The 22,055-nt window shown below is 37.8% G+C and overlaps 1 long non-coding RNA gene across 1 annotated transcript in view; it reads right to left on the bottom strand.

Moving 5' to 3' along the window:
• Positions 1-810: 810 nt before the first annotated feature.
• The window catches only part of LOC113905929, a 39,844-nt gene continuing 18,599 nt past the window's right edge, over positions 811-22,055 (bottom strand). Inside the window, exon 3 of the long non-coding RNA XR_003514758.1 lies at positions 811-936. This is a non-coding gene — a long non-coding RNA (uncharacterized LOC113905929). The remainder of the gene's footprint in view (positions 937-22,055) is intronic.

Here is a 22,055-nt window from a genome sequence, read left to right as displayed (position 1 = left end):
GAGCTCAGGTAGCAGCTAGCATAGGACTAGCTGTGGGCTTGGTCCCAGTACGTTTCTGGTGTTATCACTTACTGTTTACCTTCTCAGAGTGCTATCTTGACTGCTCTGTTTAAATCTGCATTCCACCTTCGCATCCCACTCTCCCAACCCCCTTAGGATGCTCCAGTTTTCCCTTCTGACACAGCACTATGACCTTTTAATATCCATGGCATACACTCACTGGTTTTTAGTGTTTATTGTCTGGTTCTCTCTGCTATGGCATAAACTCCACAAGGTCAAAATATTTTGTTCACTGTGGTATTCCAATAACCTAAAATAGTGTCAGTAATATAGAATATTTTCAATAAGTATTTGTAAATGAATGAATACATTAGGTTATTTTATTACATGCAAAATGCACAAAAAGTGAAATGACCAGGAATGTATCAGAGCCATGAATAGTGCAAGAAAATCACAGAGAATATGTCAGGATGGAGATGTCCTCTAAGCTAAAATTCAGGGCATTTATAGATGATGCTTTCTATCTCCTCAGCTAATAAAAGACAGATGTTCCTACGTCTCTCTAGAACTGCACTCTTAAATACTGTAGCCACTATGTATGGAACACTTGAATTGAGGCTAGTCTGACTTGAGATATGATGTAAGTGTAAAATACACACCAGATCTCAAAATCTGAGTATGAATAAATGTAAAATATCTTATTAGCATTGTTATATTGATTGCATACTGAAATGGTGATTTTTTTTTGATATCAATATATTAGGTTGTCTTGGTCTGTTTGGACTTCTGTAACAAATTACATAGACTTGGTGGCTTTTAAACAACAGAAATTTATTTCTCACAGTTCTGGAGGCCGGAAAATCCAAGACACAGGTGTCAACAGGCTTGATGTCTGGTCCGAGTCCACATCTTGGTACGGAGACAGCCACCTTCTCTCTGTGTCCTCACATGGAGGAAAGGGAAAGAGAGTTCACTGAGATCTCTTTTATGGGGGCACTGATCCCATTCCAGAGAGCTCTGCCCTCCTAACCCAGTCACCCACTGAAGGCCCCTCGCATTCCCTAGTGAAGGGCCTGGAGCAGTTGATACCCACTGAATAAAATTAAAGCCTCTCTGCATCACCCCCTATCAGGCTCAGTGACTGCTCTCAGGACCTCTGCTAGAACACTGCTGCCTCCTCCTTCCCTGCTCACAAGCTGCTGGCTCATTCTTCAGCTTTTAACTTCAAGAGCTTATTCAGGGAACATTTCATGACTATCCAAATTAGGTTGTGTCCTTCCTAACAAGCTTTAATAGACATCTTTTTTTCATTTATGTTGATTTCAACTCTACTCTCAACACTATAAACTGTATACAGAGTCTGGATTTTGCTGTTGCTATTTTAAGTGATTAAGTAATGAGTAAATACTTACATAAATACACACCTTTTTGCCAATAGTTTAAAAGAAAGTAAAACATGATTAGCATCATAAAGTACACAATTTTCACCAAGTTAAATAAAACCCATTATAATCCAATTGGAATAAAACCCAAAGTGATCATATCAGAAAATCCTTGATACAAAAGACACATCAGAACCTCTAGATCAGAGGTTCTAATCTATCCTATTTTCTTCATCCATTCTTTCTTTTTTCACTCATCTGAGTGATAAATACATAAGTTATTGTGGTGTAGAAACTAAGAGCATGGGCTCTGAAATCAGACCGCCTGAGTTGGAGTCCTGAGTTTGCCATTTGTTAGGTGTGTAACATCGGGCACATTACTTAATCTCTGTGCCTCAGTTTTCTTACCATAAAATGGGGATAAAAACTGTATTACCTTTATAAAGTTGTACATGTAAAATGTCCAAACATTATCTGATACACAGTAGTACATAAAATATTACCTATTACCTTTACTACTGTTCGTCAAGCACTATAATAAATACTGGGAATACATAAGTAAGACTGGAACCCTAATTTCAAGTGCTCACAGCCTAACAGCAGAAGTTTAAAATCTAAGAATCTCAGGTCCAGAAAGATTTTACATACTAACGTTTTCTAACGAGAACCTCTCTTTCCTAACATATGGAGAAAATAAGTTGTATTTATGCAAAGGAAGTCATGTTATTATTCGCAGTAACTTCTAAGATTATCAATGTACCTGTGCTGTGCATAATTTATGTATAAATCAAATATATGCACATATTATTTTCTAGATGGGCATGTCAAATAGAATCTACTAGACATATTTAAAATTAACTACATAATACCAGACAATACACTCCCCACAAATGTGATGTAACCTTATTTTTCATATTGCCTTAATCACTTTCAAGTTTTGTGTCCTTTTTGGAACAAAAAAGAAAGAATATACTTAATTAAAAGTGCATAAAAGAACCAGGAGTAGTAATCTGGCTAAGAAGACATAATCTAAATCTAATCATGAAAAAAAATCAGACAAACCCCAAATAAAAAATAAATTAAAAAAATTTAAAAAGATAAAATTTGAAGCACCACCAAGCTGGAGGCAAGTTTCCCATTTCTACTTCAGTATCCCTTAGTATGGATGCCAGACCATCTGAAATCAGAAGTAGATGACAGGATACATACAGAGAGAGCTTCAGGAGAATCTCTCTAGTTCTGGAATAGATAAATCCACAGCAAAGTTGGAGAGCTGGGGTTGGAATTCAGCACTCCTCCCATGATAATAAATATAAGTAGAAAGAAAAACTGCAAAGATGTAGAAGAACTGAATATCAACCAGCTGAAATGTTAGAGCCATGCATCTGAACACAGCAGAGTAGGTATTTGTTTCAGTTGCACCTGGAACATTCCCCTGATCATATCCTGAGTCATAACACTTAAAAACAAACAAAATCATACAAAGTATGGTGTCTAACAGTAATGAAATCAATCTAGGAATCATAACACAAAGATAATAGGAAAATACTCCAACACTTGGAATTCAGACAACATATTTCTAAAATATCCATAGGTCAAAGAGGAAGTTTCAAGGTAAATTAAAAAATACTTTGAACTTAAAGAAAATGAAAATGGAACATATTAAAATTTATGTGATGCAGCTGAAACAATGTTTAGAGAGAAATTTATAGCATTAAATTAGAAATGAAGGAAGGTCACAAATAATGTAAGCTTCAACCTTAAGAAACTAATACAAGAAGATAAAAATAAACCCCAAACAATGATGAGAGGAAATAATAAAGAGCAGAAATCAATGAAACTAAAACTGAAAAATAAAACAGATCATTGAAACCAAAAGCTAGTTCCTTAAGACATCCATTAATTTAGTAAACCTTTGGCAAAACAGATAACATAGAGATCTGAGATACCAACTACCAATACCAGGAATGTAATTAAAGCTATCACTACAGATCCAACAGATATTAAAGGATAACAAAAACTATTATGAACAATTACCTACACAAATTCAATAGCTTAAATGAGATAAACCAATTCCTCAGGAATCTTTCACACTAACAAAACTCAACAAAGATGAAAATAGATAACATAGATGATTGTGTGATGATTAAATAAATTTAATTCATATTTAAAATATTATAAAAAATAAATCTCTAGACCCAAATGTATATATGAGCAATAACACAAAATCTATATGTTTTTCCCCAAGACATAGAAGAAGGAGCATTTCCAAGCTCATTACAGTGCTACCTTGAGACCAAATAAGGACAACACAAGAAAACTATAAACCAAAATCCTAAACAAAGTACTAGCATATCAAATTCAGCAATATAGTAATATAACAATAACAGTATACCATGATAAAGTGAGGTGTATCCAGGAAAAACAAGATGATACAATATTCAAAAATGGAGCAATGTCATCTACCATGCTAAAAGTCCTTAAAGAAGAAAAAATGGTCACATGATTATATCCAGTGATGGAGAAAATCATGGTAAAGAGCACATACATAAAACCTGCAGTTAACATCATGCTTAAAAGTAAAGACTCTTGAGAGTCCCTTGGACTGCAAGGAGATCCAACCAGTCCATCCTAAAGGAGATCAGTCCTGGGTGTTCTTTGGAAGGAATGATACTCCAATAGTTTTGGTTACCTCATGTGAAGAGTTGACTCATTGGAAAAGACTCTGATGCTGGGAGGGATTGGGGGCAGGAGGAGAAGGGGACAACAGAGGATGAGATGGCTGGATGGCATCACCGACTCGATGGACATGAGTTTGAATGAACTCCAGGAGTTGGTGATGGACAGGGAGGCCTGGCGTGCTGCAATTCATGGGGTTGCAAAGAGTCGGACACGACTGAGTGACTGAACTGAACTGAACTAAGAGTAAAAGATGCTGCTGTCCCCCTAAAACATATAAAGATAATTGCTTTTCAGTTTCATTGATTTCTGCTCTTTATTATTTCCTCTCTGGTCTTTGCTTTGGGTTTATTTTTATCTTCTTAAATGTTTGTTCATACCACTCCTTGTCATCATACTGGAAGTCTTGGCCAGTGCAACAAGGCAAATGAGATAGAAAGGAGGAAAGGAAGAGTAAAAGGGAGGAAAGAAATGTACAGGAAGTCCTCTGCATACTAGTCTTCAAGCTGAGAACTTCCAAAGGCGTAAAGGTCTGTTTCATCAACATCAGGCATGAGTGAGATTGCAGCTTGTCCTCTGTCTCCTGTTGCTGAGGAGCTCTGTCGGCTGGCAGAGCTCTACCATTTTCACTCTGTCAATTTCCACACCTTGCCTTCCTCCAATCAGTTACTTTTACTGCCTGTTCACTCAATGCCAGCTCCTGTAGGCCAACTGTTGTACTGTACTACTGTACTTTTCAAGGTACTATAGATTAAAATGTTTTGTGTTTGTTTGTTTTCATGTGTTATTTTTGTGAAAAGCATTATGAACCTATCACAGTACCTACTACATAGCTGATGGTGTTAGTTGGGTACCTAGGCTAACGTTGTTGAACTTACAAACAAATTGGGCATATGGTCGCACTCTCAGAATGGAACACATTTTCCTGTAAGGAACAAACTGTATACAGATTTGTAAAGAAGAAATAGAACTGCCTCTGTTCACAAAGGACAGAACTACCTACCTAGAAAATACAATAGAATTCATAAAAAACTATTTGAAGTATTAAATCAGTTTAGAAATGTCATAATAACCTAGACTAGCAAAAACACTTTTGAAAAAAAAAAATAAAGTTGAAGCAATCATACCACCTGATGATCAGAATTACTACAGTCTACAAAATAGTGTGGTAATGATAAAGAAATAGATGCATAAATTAATGAAGCTGAATAGAATCAAAAATTAGACCCAGACAAAGATGGTCAATGATTTTTTTTTACAAATTTGCAAAAATAATTTAAAGAAGAAAGAATACTTTTTCAATAAAATGCATTGGAATAATTTGACATCCAAAAGCAAAAAAATTAAGTTAGATGGAAGTCTTGCATTTTATACAAAATTTAACTATAAATTAACCATAGTTCTAAACATACAGCTTAAAACTACAAAACTTCCATGAGAAGATGTTTGTGATTTAGGTTAAAGATTTTTTAGATATGACATAAAAACTCAATCAATAAAAGTTAAATGAATATTACTTCATCAAAATAAAAATGTTTGCTCTGTAAAAGACCTTTTCAAGAGAATGAAAAGACAAATGACATATGGGAGGAACTATTCACAGATCATGCATCTAATAGAGAATGGAGTATATAAAGAACCCTCAAAACTCAGTGGCAGAAAAGGAAATAACCCAGTTAAAAAGTGTGCTGAAGACTTAAAGAGACTCTCTACCAAGAGGATGTGAATGAAAAAATAAGTACTTTTTAAAATGTACAATATTACTAGCCATTAGGGAAATGCAAACTAAAACTAGAATGAGAGCCCACTAAATTTCTGTTAGAATAACCAAGATAGAAAAATACAACACCAGGTTCAGGCAAGCATGCAGAACAACTGGGACTCCCATCCAGTGCTGGTGGTCATGCAAAATGGTCTAAACATTTCAGAAAAGAGAATCATACTTTCTTATACAGCTAAACATATACTTAACATATAACCCAGCCACCCCACTCCTAGGCATGTACTGTAGAGAAATATTTACAAGAAAACTTATCATTACACAAATACTTGTACACAGATGTTCACAGTCATTCTATTAACAACTACAAAAATTGCAAAGAATTGAAATATACTTCATGGGTGAATGCATAAGCAAGTCATAGTACATCCAGAAAATGAAACACTCCTTAGAAGTTTGAAAAACAGAATTATTGATATATGTAACAGCTTGAATGAATCTTCAAGGCGTTATGGTGAGTTAAAGAAGCTTGCCTCAGGAGATTATATGCTGCATGATTCCATTTATATAATATTCTGTAAAAAAAAAAAATGATATGACAGAGAACAGATGAGCAGTTGCCATGGGTAGGTTGTGGGGAGAGAGTGATTACAAAGGGGTAACACTGAAATTGGGGTGATACAATTTTACCCTGATTATGGACCAACTACATCATCTACTTATGTGTTAAAGTTCACAGAACTCAATGGCAAAAATCAACTTTACTGTATGGTCATCTTAATAACTTAATTTAAAAATACCCAAGAGAGAAATTGTCAGATCATAGGTAGGTTTAGTTTTATTTTTAAAATCCCAAACTTTTCTCTAAAGTGATTAAATGGTGCATTTTATATTTTCATCACTAATAAATGAGAATTTCAGTTGTTCTGTATTCTAATAAAAATTTAGTATTACTAGTCTTTCTAATATTAGCCATTCTAATAGGTATGGAATTATATCTTACTGAAGTCTCTATATGATTTTTTAATCACTACGTATTCTGTAATTTGCCACTCTCACAATTAACTCAGACCACACTTAGGGAAGTTTTTGACTCTTCCTTTCTGTATGCTCTAGAATTCATTACCCATAGACACCTAGGTTTATCTAACCAACATATGTGGACTTATTTTAATGTTGTCATTCCAGAAACAAATTGATAGAGAAAGTGGGGCTGAAAACACATGTGATAAACCTCTCCCATTTATTCAATTCTTAAGCATCATGAAGTTATAAATATTTTAGAGATATAAGGATCTCTAGAGATCATATTCTCCAAGCCTTTCATTTTACAAATCAATAAATGAAGACCATAGAGATTGCATTGCTTTGCCTGGGTCATATATCTAGCTAGTGTTATAATGCTTGAGAGTTGAAGATCATATCTTCAATGTTATCATGACATTTACTGGGAAGAACTTTTAATGAATCAAAATTATTTTAGGAGCATATTCCAGGAATGTATTCATTCATATGGCAAATATTGAATATCTCTTAATGCCAGACGTTATACCAGGTTCTGAGGATGTGGAAAGAAGCAGTAAACATTTCAAAGAAACATATAATCTAGTTAAGATACAAATGCATCTCATTCTATACTATATGCCATGTGCTGTATACAAAACATAGCATAAAGTGGACAGTGCCCCAGTAGGAAAGTGAAGTTCTTTAATTGCACTGGGAAAGTCAAGGAAGGCTTCACTGAGGAAGTGATATTTGATTTAGACTTTGAGTGAAAGGAATTATACTTCTGTTTAAGATGAGATACCAATGGAATTATGGAGAGTTTCTCATATTTAAATTAAGATTACATATAAATACAGAAAATGTATGTAATCATTTCAAATACAGACTAACTTCCACATTTTCTGAGAAGTAGTTAGCATAAAAGAGAAGAATAAGAAAAAAAATCAAGTAACTTTGAAATGAGCTTGGTGGACGTTTTGGTTAAAAAAAAAAAGACTGGAAGGCATCCCAGTAGGGAAGAAAACAATTTTTTTGGTTTGGGTAACCAAAGCATCATGAACTGTGGATTGTTTTTAAAAGTTATAATAAACGTAGACACATATAACTCATTTTGCTCTTAATTCTAAAAATATATCATAATTGGAGATGAGCCAAGTGAGGTGACATAAACTGGTTTAGTACTATAATCAAATAAATAATGAGATTAATTGGACATTACAAATTAGTGCCTAACTTTTATATTTCTACATGGTAATTAGCCACAATTATTAAATACTCATATTTGTAATATTATTTTTACCCAATCAAACCAAATATTTGCAGGTCCAGTTAATGAAAGGAAAAGGGAGAATGGCAGAGTGGAAAGTTTACAATATGACAGCTAAAAATGTCTTACTAATTCAAACCAGGTCTTTGACTTCCCTATCAGTAAGTAAACATAGACTTGGACTTCTAAGACCATTGTCAGCATCATCCATTATTATTCTTAAGCAGTTACAATCTAATAAACTGCATAGCAGGCATTATACCAACTTTAGTATCTCAGTGTATTTGTACATGAACATTACCAGATATTATCTAGTCCACTTTGAAGATAAGACAAAAGCAGTACAAAGATTTTAAATAATTGGTCTAGAGTCATATGATAAGTAAAACAGAGGAAACTTTGCACATGTCTCAACTTCCAGCAAAAACTTAGTGGAAGCTTAGCTTTAAATCATTCTCTTTCTCTAAAAGGCCATAAAGGAAACAAGGACAATAAGAAAAATGCAAATTTGATTTTCAACAAAGGCTGAAGAAACACCTGGCAACTACAAATTTTGTGTACAAATGCTGAATTCAGAGCTGGTAGCAGAGCCTTGCATAAAACTGTGCTGGGATATAATAAAGGTTAAGGAGAAGAGTAGGGAAAGCATGGGAAAACAAACCAGCAGACCTGGAGAAGGACCCATTCTGACTGGAACTACTGTGAGGAGGAGAAGGGGCACAAGGAGAAGCAGAGAGAGAGGGCTCAGGCTGCAGAGGAAGAGAAGGCCATGAAGCAATCAAAAACAAATCTTCTGAATATTAGGAAATCCCCCAAAGGCAGCTGCTGTCTCCTGATGGCAACAGCAGAGTCAAACCTGTAGAAGTTTAGGTATGGCAATAGAAATCTCTTTGAACCAGCTCAGGTTCAAGAAGTAGAGGAAACAGTCCTTCATCTTCCCCATCGTGTGCTTCTTATAAAAAATAGAAGAGCTGGTCCCAAAAGAATAAATCTTAATGAAGTATGTGAAAGAGAAAAGGAACAGACACCATGTTCCACCACATGCACACAATACCATGTTTTCAAAATGTGAAAAGAGCAATAAAACTTGCCTATAGAAAAATATTCACCAGAAAATATTATCAGTATCAGATGAAAATTTCAAACCAAATCTTTTTAGAGAAATAATGAAGCAATCATGATTCTGAAGGAAGATCACAAAACTGAAATATAAAAACTCAGGGAAGAAATGGCCAGAAAACAGTCAGGAATAATGTGACAACAGAAGATGAATCAAGAACTTGAAAAGGTTGGGTTAAAAAAAACAATAAAAAAGGCCAAAAGATGTCAGAAATAAGGGTAAACTTGAAGGAAAAGAGATTATTAAAAAAGCCTTTAAAAAATTCAAACATATTGTCATTAGACAATTTTGAAAAAATAAAAATAACAATAGAATACTGTTTGAATAAACTACAGTTTATATGCACACAATGGAGTACTATGCAGCTGTAAATATTAATTAGTAAGATATATATGAACTTAAATAGAGTGATTTCTAGGAAATGTTATTAAGTGAGAGAGATACCTTTATATGCAAAAAACAAGAAGAGAGAAATAAAATGGCTAATTTATCTTTTTATATTTACAGAAGGAAAAACAGGACTATAAACCTAGTAACAAAAAAATTGGTTATCTGTGGGGGAGTATTATGAAGGTGAGAGGGACAAAAGAGGCCATGGCATTTCTCTAAGAAAGTATAACATTTCTGTAATTATGACTTCTGGAAGCATGACAATATTCTACATATTCTAGAAATAAAAATTGATCACCAAGGGGCAGAAAAACAAAAAAATTAAAACTAAAACCAAACAAAACCAATGTATACTACTGTATTTCAAATGAATTACAATAATACTAAAAATAAAGGAACAAATTCAAATAATCTTTTAATTTATTTTTTAATTGAAGGATAATTGCTTTACAGAATTTTATTGTTTTCTGTCAAACTTCAACATGAATCAGCCATAGGTATACATATATCCCCTCTTTTTTGATCTTCCTTCCCACCCTCCCCATCCCACCCCTCTAGGTGGATACAGAGCCCCTGTTTCAATTTCTTGAGCCATACAGCAAATTCCCATAGGCTATCTATTTTACATAATGGAATGTATGTTTCCGTGTTACTCTTTCCATACATATCACCTTCTCCTCCCCTCTCTCCATGTCCATAAGTCTATTCTCTATATCTGTTTCCCCATTGTTGCCCTGTAAATAAATTCTTCAGTACCATTTTTCTAGATTCCGTATGTATGTGTTAGAATACAATATTTACCTTTCTTTTTCTGACTTACTTCACTCTGCAAAATAGGTTCTAGGTTCACCCACCTTATGAGAACTGACTCAAATGCATTCCTTTATATGGCTGGGTAATATTCCATTGTGTATATGTACCACAACATCTTTATCCATTCATCTGTTGATGAAACATCTAGGTTGCTTCCATGTTATAGCTATTGTAAATAGTGTTGCAGTGAACAAAGGGGATACATGCGTCTCTTTCAATTTTGGTTTCCTCAGGGTATATGCCTAGGAGTGGGAATGCTGGTTGGCTGGATCATCGAAAAAGCAAGAGAGTTCCAGAGAAACATTTATTTCTTCTTTATTGACTATGCCAAAGCCTCTGACTGTGTGGATCACAATAAACTGTGGGAAATTCTTCAAGAGATGGGAATACCAGACCACCTGACCTGCCTCTTGAGAAACCTATATGCAGGTCAGGAGGCAACAATTAGAACTGGACATGGAACAATAAACTGGTTCCAAATAGGAAAAGGAGTTCGTCAAGGCTGTATATTGTCACCCTGCTTATTTAACTTATATGCAGAGTACATCATGAGAAACGCTGGGCTGGAAGAAGCATAAGCTGCAATGAAGATTGCCAGGAGAAATATTAATAACCTTAGCTATGTAGATGACACCACCCTAATGGCAGAAAGTGAAGAGGAACTAAAAAGCCTCTTGATGAAAGTGAAAGTGGAGAGTGAAAAAGTTGGCTAAAAGATCAACATTCAGAAAACTAAGATCATGGCATCCAGTCCCATCACTTCATGGGAAATAGATGGGGAAACAGTGGAAACAGTGGCAGACTTTTGGGGGGGGGGCCTCCAAAATCTCTGCAGATGGTGACCGCAGCCATGAAATTAAAAGACGCTTACTCCTTGGAAGAAAAGTTGTGACCAACCTAGATAGCATATTCAAAAGCAGAGACATTGCTTTGCCAACAAAGGTCCATCTAGTCAAGGCTGTGGTTTTCCCAGTGGTCATGTATGGATTTGAGAGTTGGACTGTGAAGAAAGCTGAGTGCTGAAGAATTGATGCTTTTGAACTGTGGTGTTGGAGAAGACTCTTGAGAGTCCCTTGGACTGCAAGGAGATCCAACCAGTCCATCCTAAAGGAGATCAATTCTGGGTGTTCATTGGAAGGACTGATGCTGAAGCTGAAACTCCAGTACTTTGGCCACCTCGTGTGAAGAGTTGCCTCATTGGAAAAGACCCTGATGCTGGGAGGGATTGGGAGCAGGAGGAGAAGGGGACGACAGAGGATGAGATGGCTGGACGGCATCACCAACTCGATGGACATGAGTTTGGGTAAACTCCGGGAATTGGTGATGGACAGGGAGGCCTGGAGTGCTGTGATTCATGGGGTCACAAAGAGTCAGACTCAACTGAGCGACTGAACTGAACTTAACTGAACTGATGGTGGTTTTATTCCTATTTTTTTAAGGAATCTCCATACCATCTTCCATAGTGGCTGTATCAATTTACATTCCCACCAACAGTGCAAGACGATTCCCTTTTCTCCACACCCTGTCCAGCATTTATTATTTGTAGACTTTTTGGTGATGGCCATTCTGACTGATGTGAGGTGATATCTCATTACAGTTTTTATTTGCATTTCTCTAATAATGAACGATGTTGAGCATCTTTTCATGTGTTTGTTAGCCATCTGTATGTCTTCTTTGGAGAAATGTCTGTTTAGGTCTTTTTCCCACTTTTTGAGTTGGTTTTTTTTTTTTTTTTCCTGGCATTGAGTTGTATGAGCTGCTTGTATAGTTTGGAAATTAATCCTTTGTCAGTTGTTTCATTTGCCATTACTTTCTCCCATTCTGAGGGTTGTTTTTTCACCTTGCTTATAGTTTCCTTTGCTGTGCAAAAGCTTTTAAGTTTAATCAGGTCCCACTTGTTTACTTTTGTTTTTATTTCCATTACTTTAGGAGGTGGGTCATAGAGGATCTTGCTTCATGTCATCGAGTGTTTGGCCTGTTTTCCTCTAAGAGTTTTATAGTTTCTGGTCTTATATTTAGGTCTTTAATCCATTTTGAGTTTATCTTTATGTATGGTGTTAGGAATTGTGCTAATTTCATTCTTTTACATGTAGCTGTCCAGTTTTCCCAGCACCATTTATTGAAGAGGCTGTCTTTGCTCCATTGTATATTCTTGCCTCCTTTGTAAAAAATAAGGTATCCGTAGGTGAATGGGTTTATTTCTGGACTTTCTATCTTGTTCCATTGGTCTCTATTTCTGTTTTTGTGCCAGTACCATACTGTCTTGATGACTGTATAAGTGTTAATTGCTCAGTCATGTCTGACTCTTTGTGACCCCTTGGACTGTAGCCCGCCAGGCTCCCCTGTCCATGGAATTCTCCAGGAAGAATACTGGAGTGGGTTGCCATTTCCTCCTTCAGGTATCTTCCCAACCCAGGGATTGAATCTGGGTCTCCTGCACTGCAGGCAGATTCTTTACCATCTGAGCCATGAGGGAAGCCCCATAGTGTAGCATTGATTGTATTGATGACTGTAGCATTGTAATATAATCCGAAGTCAGGAAGGTTGATTCCTCCAGCTCCATTCTTCTTTCTGAAGACTGCTTTGGCTACCTGGGGTCTTTTGTGTTTCCATATGAATTGTGAAATTTTTTGTTCTAGTTCTGTGAAAAATGCCATTGGTACATTGATAGGGATCACACTGAATCTGTAGATTGCATTTGGTAGTATAGTAATTTTCACAATATTGATTCTTCCTACCCAGGAACATGGAATATCTCTCCATCTGTTTATGTCATCTTTTATTTCTTTTATCAGTGTCTTATAATTTCTGTGTACAGTTCTTTTGTCTCCTTAGATAAGTTTGTTCCTATTTAATTCTTTTTGTTGCAATGGTGGATGGGATTGATTCCTTAATTTCTATTTTTGATTTTTCATTGTTAGTATATAGAAATGCAAGTGATTTCTGTGTATTGATTTTGAATCCTGCAACTTTGTTAAATTCACTGATTAGCTCTAGTAATATTCTGATACTATCTTTGGGGTTTTCGAGGAGCTACCCCACGCCCCTAAGCCTGAGGCCAAGGGCGGCAGCGGGGAGGAGCAACTGCACAACCGAGGCCAGGGGCGGTGGCCAGGAGGACCAACCCCACGTCCAAGGAGCTGTGGCTGTGCAGGCGCAGGAGGGCCTAGAGGAGCTATCCCACACTGAAGGTCAGGAAGGGCGGCGGTGAGGAGATACCCCTCATCCAAGGTAAGGAGCAATGGCTGCGCTTTGCTGGAGCAGCTGTGAAGAGATACCCCATGCCCAAGGTAAGAGAAACCCAAATAAGATGGTAGGTGTTGCATGAGGGCAGCAGAGGGCAAACACACTGAAATCATACTCAAAGAAAACTAGTCAATCTAATCACACTAAGACTACAGCCTTGTCTAACTCAATGAAACTAAGCCATGCCCATGGGGCAACCCAAGACGGGTGGGTCATGGTGGAGAGATTTGACAGAATGTGGTCCACTGGATAAGGGAATGGCAAACCACTTCAGTATTCTTGCCTTGAGAACCCCATAAACAGTATGAAAAGGCAAAATGATAGGATACTAAAAGAGAAACCCCCCAGGTCAGTAGGTGCCCAATATGCTGCTGGAGATCAGTGGAGAAATAACTCCAGAAAGAATGAAGGGATGGAGCCAAAGCAAAAAGAATACCCAGCTGTGGGTGTGACTGGTGACAGAAGCAAGGTCCGATGCTGTAAAGAGCAATATTGCATAGGAACCTGGAATGTCAGGTCCATGAATCAAGGCAAATTGGAAGTGGCCAAACAAGAGATGGCAAGAGTGAATGTCGATATTCTAGGAATCAGCGAACTGAAATGGACTGGAATGGGTGAATTTAACTCAGATGACCATTATATCTACTACTGCGGGCAGGAATCCCTCAGAAGAAATGGAGTGGCCATCATGGTCAACAAAAGAATCCAAAATGCAGTACTTGGATGCAATCTCAAAAATGACAGAATGATCTCTGTTCGTTTCCAAGGCAAACCATTCAATATCACAGTAATCCAACTCTATGCCCCAACCAGTAACACTGAAGAAGCTGAAGTTGAACGGTTCTATGAAGACCTCCAAGACCTTTTAGAACTAACACCCAAAAAAGATGTCCTTTTCATTATAGGGGACTGGAATGCAAAAGTAGGAAGTCAAGAAACACCTGGAGTAACAGGCAAATTTGGCCTTGGAATACGGAATGAAGCAGGGCAAAGACTAATAGAGTTTTGCCAAGAAAATGCACTGGTCATAGCAAACACCCTCTTCCAACAACACAAGAGAAGACTCTATACATGGATATCACCAGATGGTCAACACTGAAATTAGATTGATTATATTCTTTGCAGCCAAAGATGGAGAAGCTCTATACAGTCAGCAAAAACAAGACCAGGGCTGACTGTGGCTCAGACCATGAACTCCTTATTGCCAAATTCAGACTTAAACTGAAGAAAGTAGGGAAAACCACTAGACCATTCAGGTATGACCTAAATCAAATCCCTGATGATTATACAGTGGAAGTGAGAAATAGATTTAAGGGCCTAGATCTGATAGATAAGAGTGCCTGATGAGCTATGGAATGAGGTTCGTGACATTGTACAGGAGACAGGGATCAAAACCATTCCCATGGAAAAGAAATGCAAAAAAGCAAAATGGCTGTCTGGGGAGGCCTTAAAAATAGCTGTGAAAAGAAGAGAAGTGAAAAGCAAAGGAGAAAAGGAAAGATATAAACATCTGAATGCAGAGTTCCAAAGAATAGCAAGAAGAGATAAGAAAGCCTTCTTCAGCGATCAATGCAAAGAAATAGAGGAAAACAACAAAATGGGAAAGACTAGAGATCTCTTTAAGAAAATCAGAGATACCAAAGGAACATTTCATGCAAAGATGGGCTCGATAAAGGACAGAAATGGTATGGACCTAACAGAAGCAGAAGATATTAAGAAGAGATGGCAAGAATACACAGAAGAACTGTACAAAAAAGATCTTCATGACCCAGATAATCACGATGGTGTGATCACTGACCTAGAGCCAGACATCCTGGAATGTGAAGTCAAGTGGGCCTTAGAAAGCATCACTACGAACAAAGCTAGTGGAGGTGATGGAATTCCAGTTGAGCTATTCCAAATCCTGAAAGATGATTCTGTGAAAGTGCTGCACTCAATATGCCAGCAAATTTGAAAGACTCAGCCGTGGCCACAGGACTGGAAAAGGTCAGTTTTCATTCCAATCCCAAAGAAAGGCAATGCCAAAGAATGCTCAAACTACTGCACAAATGCACTCATCTCACACGCTAGTAAAGTAATGCTCAAAATTCTCCAAGCCAGGCTTCAGCAATATGTGAACCATGAACTTCCTGATATTCAAGCTGGTTTTAGAAAAGGCAGAGGAACCAGAGATCAAATTGCCAACATCCGCTGGATCATGGAAAAAGCAAGAGAGTTCCAGAAAAAATTTATTTCTGCTTTATTGACTATGCCAAAGCCTTTGACTGTGTGGATCACAATAAACTATGGAGAATTCTGAAAGAGATGGGAATACCAGATCACCTGATCTGCCTCTTGAGAAATTTGTATGCAGGTCAGGAAGCATCAGTTAGAACTGGACATGGAACAACAGACTGGTTCCAAATAGGAAAAGGAGTTCATCAAGGCTGTATATTTTCACCCTGTTTATTTAACTTCTATGCAGAGTACATCATGAGAAACGCTAACCTGGAAGAAACACAAGCTGGAATCAAGATTGCCGGGAGATATATCAATAACCTCAGATATGCAGATGACACCACCCTTATGGCAGAAAGTGAAGAGGAACTCAAAAGCCTCTTGATGAAAGTGAAAGTGGAGATTGAAAAACTTGGCTTAAAGCTCAACATTCAGAAAACGAAGATCATGGCATCCGGTGCCATCACTTCATGGGAAATAGATGGGGAAACAGTGGAAACAGTGTCAGACTTTATTATTTGGGGCTCCAAAATCACTACAGATGATGACTGCAGCCATGAAATTAAAAGATGCTTACTCCTTGGAAGGAAAGTTATGACCAACCTAGATAGCATATTCAGAAGCAGAGACGTTACTTGGCCAACAAAGTTTCGTCTAGTCAAGGCTATGGTTTTTCCTGTGGTCATGTATGGATGTGAGAGTTGGACTGTGAAGAAGGCTGAGCGCCGAAGAATTGATGCTTTTGAACTTTTGTGTTGGAGAAGACTCTTGAGAGTCCCTGGGACTGCAAGGAGATCCAACCAGTCCATTCTGAAGGAGATCAGCCCTGGGATTTCTTTGGAAGGAATGATGCTAAAGCTGAAACTCCAGTACTTTGGCCACCTCATGCGAAGAGTTGACTCATTAGAAAAGTCTCTGATGCCAGGAGGGATTGGGGGCAAGAGGAGAAGGGTACGACAGAGGATGAGATGGATGGATGGCATCACTGACTCAATGGACATGAGTCTGAGTGAACTCCGGGAGTTGGTGATGGACAGGGAGGCCTGGCGTGGTTCGATTCATGGGGTCCCAAAGAGTCGGACATGACTGAGCGACTGATCTGAAATGATCTGATCTGATACACCAATAAGCAAAATCAAAACAATCCAACAAAAATAAAGTACAGTAGATTGAGCCGGTAAACAAAGGAAACCAAAAATTATATCTACCAGTTAAGAGCAAAACTAACTAAAGCACAAACTGGAAAACAAAACTAAAGCAAGTGGGGAATAAAGAAATGAAAATGAAACTAAAGCCAAGTGGGGAATAAAGAAATGAAAATGAAACTAACAAATATGTTGAGAGGAAAGGAAAGAAATAAAAGAAAGAACAGATAGGCAAAGTTAGAGGTAGATGAAGAAGATTTATATACAGTAAAGATTAACTGCAAGGGGACAACAACAGTAGGAAAAGCAAACAAAGGAATGAATGTAGAAAAAAACTATAGGTTTAAAAAATTAAAATTAAAAAAAAGAGATTATAAAAAAAAAAAAAAAAGGAGAACTCCACAGAACTGCAAAAGCCCAATGTAGAGGCAGAGGTTTATAACAACAATAGTAAAAAAAAAAAAAAAAATGTGACTGAGAAGGAAAAAAAAAAAAAAAAGCTCAAAAGCTTAATTAGATTTCATAGTGGCAATAAAATTGACAAGTACAACACAAGGGGGGAAAAAAGAAAAAAATCCAAAAGAATCTACATAACAAGTCAAAACATAAGAAAAAGAAATGTTTTTCTTGAGTCACTGCTGTCAGAGTCCTTTCCCTCCCTGGGACTCACAGTCTACCTCGCCTCCCTAGGATGCCCTGCAACACTGTGCTGGTCTCTGGACCTGCTGTGGGGGCAGCTCAGACTCTAATCTGGTCCTCCTCCTGTGTGTTCTTGCTTCCAATGTCCATAGCTATCAGAACTAGTGCGTTTTCTTCTGTGGAAGCTCTCAATGTCTTTTTATATATTCCGTAGACACAGACTCTGCCTAGTTGATTGTGTGGATTTAATCTGGAGCTTGTACAGCTGGTGGGAAGTTTGGGGTCTTCTTCCTTAGCCACACTGCCCCTGGGTTTCATGTAGTTTTATTTCCACCTCTGCATGTGGGTCTCCCCCTGGGGTTTGCTTCTGAGGCTGTCCTGGAAGACTTGGGTTTGCCCCTGTGAGGGCCAGGTGCAGAGGTGGTGCAGCTGCTTGGGTCACGGGGGTTCTGGCAGCACCAGGTAATCAGGGGATTTGGCAGCTAGGGTAGTAGGGAATAAAGTGCTCTAGAAGGATATGGTAACCTGTATTGGCCAATACATTCCAGTATTCTTGCCTGGAGAACCCCCCTGACAGAGAAGCCTGGCAGGCCACAGTCCACAGGGTCGCAAAGAGTTGGACATGACCAAAGCATCCCTGTGTGCAGACACAAGACTTTTTGCCTGTGGCAGCTCTGCCCCAGGGAGGGTTGAGTGTGAAGGTGGCACAGCTGCCTGGGTCGCAGGGACCCTGGCGGCGCCAAGTGTGCAGGGACACGGACTGACTCTGCTGCAGGAGTTATGGCCATATCAGAATCTTTTTTCGAGCCTCCTGTAGCTGGCGATTAGAAGGCCTTTTTAGCCAGTCTTCCTCTGTAGCTTCACCAGTTCAGACACCTAGAGGGCTCCCTTGCCTGGGGTCCTTCTCTGTTGTTCTTCATGTCAGGCACATAGAGAGGCCCCCTGACTCGGGTCCTACTCTATAGATTGGTGCCTCAGGCACTTAAAGAGGCACCGTGGGTGGGGTCCTACTCTATAGTTCAGTGCCTCAGGCATTTGATGGGCCAGCCTTTCTACTGTTCAGCTGCTGATGCTGGCATGGGGGGGGGGGGGGGGGGGGGCGGGGAGAGAGGCTTTGGTGATGGCTCCACCCCCTACGCATGATTCAGCAGTATCCCCTTGCTTCCATGGCTACCTGGCTTTCCTCTACAGGCATTTCTCACCACAATCTCCTCCCTCACACCCCCTCGATCTGTCTCTCCAGTCAACAGCAGCCCTCACGCTGGGATTGCCCTACAATCCCTAAACTCCAGTTCCCAGCCACTGCACCTTCCAGGGAACCTGTGTCCCTGTCCGGGGTATGTATGGCTGCGGCAAGAACTGTCTGATTCTCATTCCATTTAGGCTGCCACAGATCAGCTGCTTCACTCTCAGCCTTAAATGTTTCTCCTCTGACCCAGACAATTGCTCCAATATGGGAATCAAACCCCTGCTTCAGATCCCCCACCCGCTGAGGGCAGGTCCAGTCCTACTAACACTCCTGTTTTTCCCCCTAGTTCCTTTATCCTACCGAGTTCTGCGTGGTTCTATATATTCTTTTCCACCAGTCAGTACTCCTGTCTGCTCTCAGCTTGTGTTCTGCATGCACTTCTGTGTCTGAAGGTGTGTTCCTGATGTATCTGTGGAGAGAGATGTACTCCACATCCACCTACTCCTCCACCATCTTGTTATCCTCAAACAATTTTTAAACATGGTATTTAACTATATCTCTTCAGTCAGAGGGAGGAGGGAAGAGATGGGAAGAAATGGCAAAAAAAAAAAAAAAACACTGAATTTTTTTGTAGGCAGTTTTATAGTAGTACAGATGAAACAACTCTGAAATTATCTTCGGTATATTGTTGGGTTGAGGAAATTAAATAAATGCTTTGAATGTTTTCATGTTGTTAAGAATCAGGATTCTCACTATGGAAGAAGGGAGATACAAACATAGGATGAGGCAGGGCAAGGAAAACTCTATGGAGATGAACTGGATTTCAAGGTATCTGTAAGAATAGTGATTTCTGGTATCTTCATAGGTAGATGATTAGATTATATAATACATTATACATAAATATTATATAGATCACGTATGTATAGTAGATTATATATGCATATATGTACACTGTGTGTGCGCACACACACACACATACACACACATTTCTTAACTCTGGTGAAAGGGCCTACAGGCAAAGATAAATACTCCAGGAGCAATGAGCACATTGAAATCTACATTTTAACTTCTAATTGCATTTTCCACTAAAATGACCAAGTTTCCTCAGAGAAATGGATGATTCAATGGTGGGACAGGTTTTGCAAAGTGATCCCAGAACATATTAAGCCACAAAGTAAGAAAATGTTAAAAATAACTGACTGGGGCATGTTAAAAGGACAATGGAGCTAAGGAACTCTGATGAACAGCAACAGGAACTCCCACTGGGCCAAATCTGGTATAATATGGGTACTCAAATTCAGTATAGAGAGATAAAAAGTTTAAATTAAAAATAGGAATTTATGAGGTCACTTTGATAATGAATGGCTTGGGCAGGTAGATGAAGGAATGAATGAATGAATGAGGGAGAACTTTTCTGACTGATAAAGGTGGAGAGAAAATTGGAGTAGGAAAATAAAAATGATTCAACTGTAAGAATAAGGATTGTAAGAGGGAAAGAGCAAATATATGGTGGGTAAACTGAACAGTACCTTGACCAAATGATCAAAATCAATATAGCAATGAGGGGCAGATACGCCATGAGTGCCATCCCAAAGTGATGTTCTCAAGACAGGACATCATTTCTGTCTCCAACTTGTTATGCTTAACTCAAATCTAATCATAAGGAAACATCAGAATAATCACAATGAGAGGGATATTCCCTTTTTAAAAAACATGTCTGCATATTAAAAATATCAAAGTCATGAAAAAGTGAGAAAAGCTAAGAAGTTATTCCAGGTTTAAGGAAACTAAAGATACATGACAGTGAAAGATAACACATAGGCCTGAACTAGAGAAAAAAAAATGTTATAAAGAATCTTATTTGATCTACTGACAAAATTGGGAGTATGATGGCATAAAGTATTGTGTCAATGGTAAATTTCCTGAAAGTGAAGATCACACCATATAAGAGATCATTTATCTTAGGAAATACAAAAAGTAGTATTTATGAGTACAGATATATGATTTGTGCAACTCAGTCTCAGATGGTTCAGAAAAAAAATATGTATCTATCTATATTAACAGATATACAAATAGATAGAATGCCACAGATTAGATAGATGGATTAGATTGGATTATGTTAAGTGAATAAAGAAGTAAACAGCACAAAATGTTGGGAATCTGGGTAAAGGGTATATGGAATTTTTGGGTACCCTCATTAAAATTTTCTTTACATCAGAAATTATTTCCAAGCAAAAAATTCTTATTTAAATTGGGAAAACAAGGAACATAGACACCATGTATAAAGGGTCGAACTGTGTCCCACCTAAAAGACATATTCAAGTTCTAAACTCTGGTATCTGTGAATGTGACCTTATTTAGTTAGAAAAAAGATCTTTGCAAAGTAATGAGTTAAAGGTTTTGAGACGATATCACATTGGATTAGAGTGGGCCCTAAATCTCACGCCTTATATACTTAATAAGGAAAGGAGAGAACACAAAGACAAATACGACGGTCATGAGAAAACAGAAACAGATGAATGTGATACAGATAAAAGTTAAAACTGCCAATGATTTCTGGGTGCCACCAGAAGCTAGGAAGAGGCAAGGAAGAATTCTCTCCTGGAAATGTCAGAGGGAGCATGACTCTTCTGACACTTTGAATTCAGATTTCTGGCCTCCAGAACTGTAAGTGAATAAATTTCTGTTGTTTTGAGATACCATATTTGCAGTAATTTGTTACAGCAACCTTAGGAAATTTATATATCATGAAAAACATAATAAGTGCTATAGAAGATAAATATCAGAAAGAAAAAAGTCAAGAAAATAATGGAAAATAAATATATAAATCAGGCACAAGAGACTCAATACTTGCATAAATGGAATCTCCAAAGAACAATCAAACAGAATAAATAAATTATAATTCAAAACAGAAAATTATTGAATCTACATTTTGAAACAACACATCATACTGCAAAAAATCTGATACAGAATAGTCAACATGATATTCACCTTGGGAAGTTTACTAGATTTTGGTGATAAAGGCTCTTTCAGCAACCAGACAAAAACTTACAATGGAAAGAAAAAGAGCATCAGACTTTTGGTCTGAAACTACTTAAAGAAACCAAGATATGGCTGTAGAACCTTCAGCAGTGAGCATTCGATTTTTAATCCATGAAAATCTAAAATGAAAACAAACATTGAGATAAGGGATACATGGTAGGATATTCTATTTATGAATGATATAAATTAAAAGAGAGATAA

The sequence above is a fragment of the Bos indicus x Bos taurus genome, chromosome 15 (genome assembly GCF_003369695.1).
Source record: "Bos indicus x Bos taurus breed Angus x Brahman F1 hybrid chromosome 15, Bos_hybrid_MaternalHap_v2.0, whole genome shotgun sequence".
Taxonomy (NCBI): Eukaryota; Metazoa; Chordata; class Mammalia; order Artiodactyla; family Bovidae; genus Bos; species Bos indicus x Bos taurus.
The sequence above is the reverse complement of the archived record's forward strand: the minus strand, read 5'-3'. Positions and strand labels throughout refer to the sequence as shown.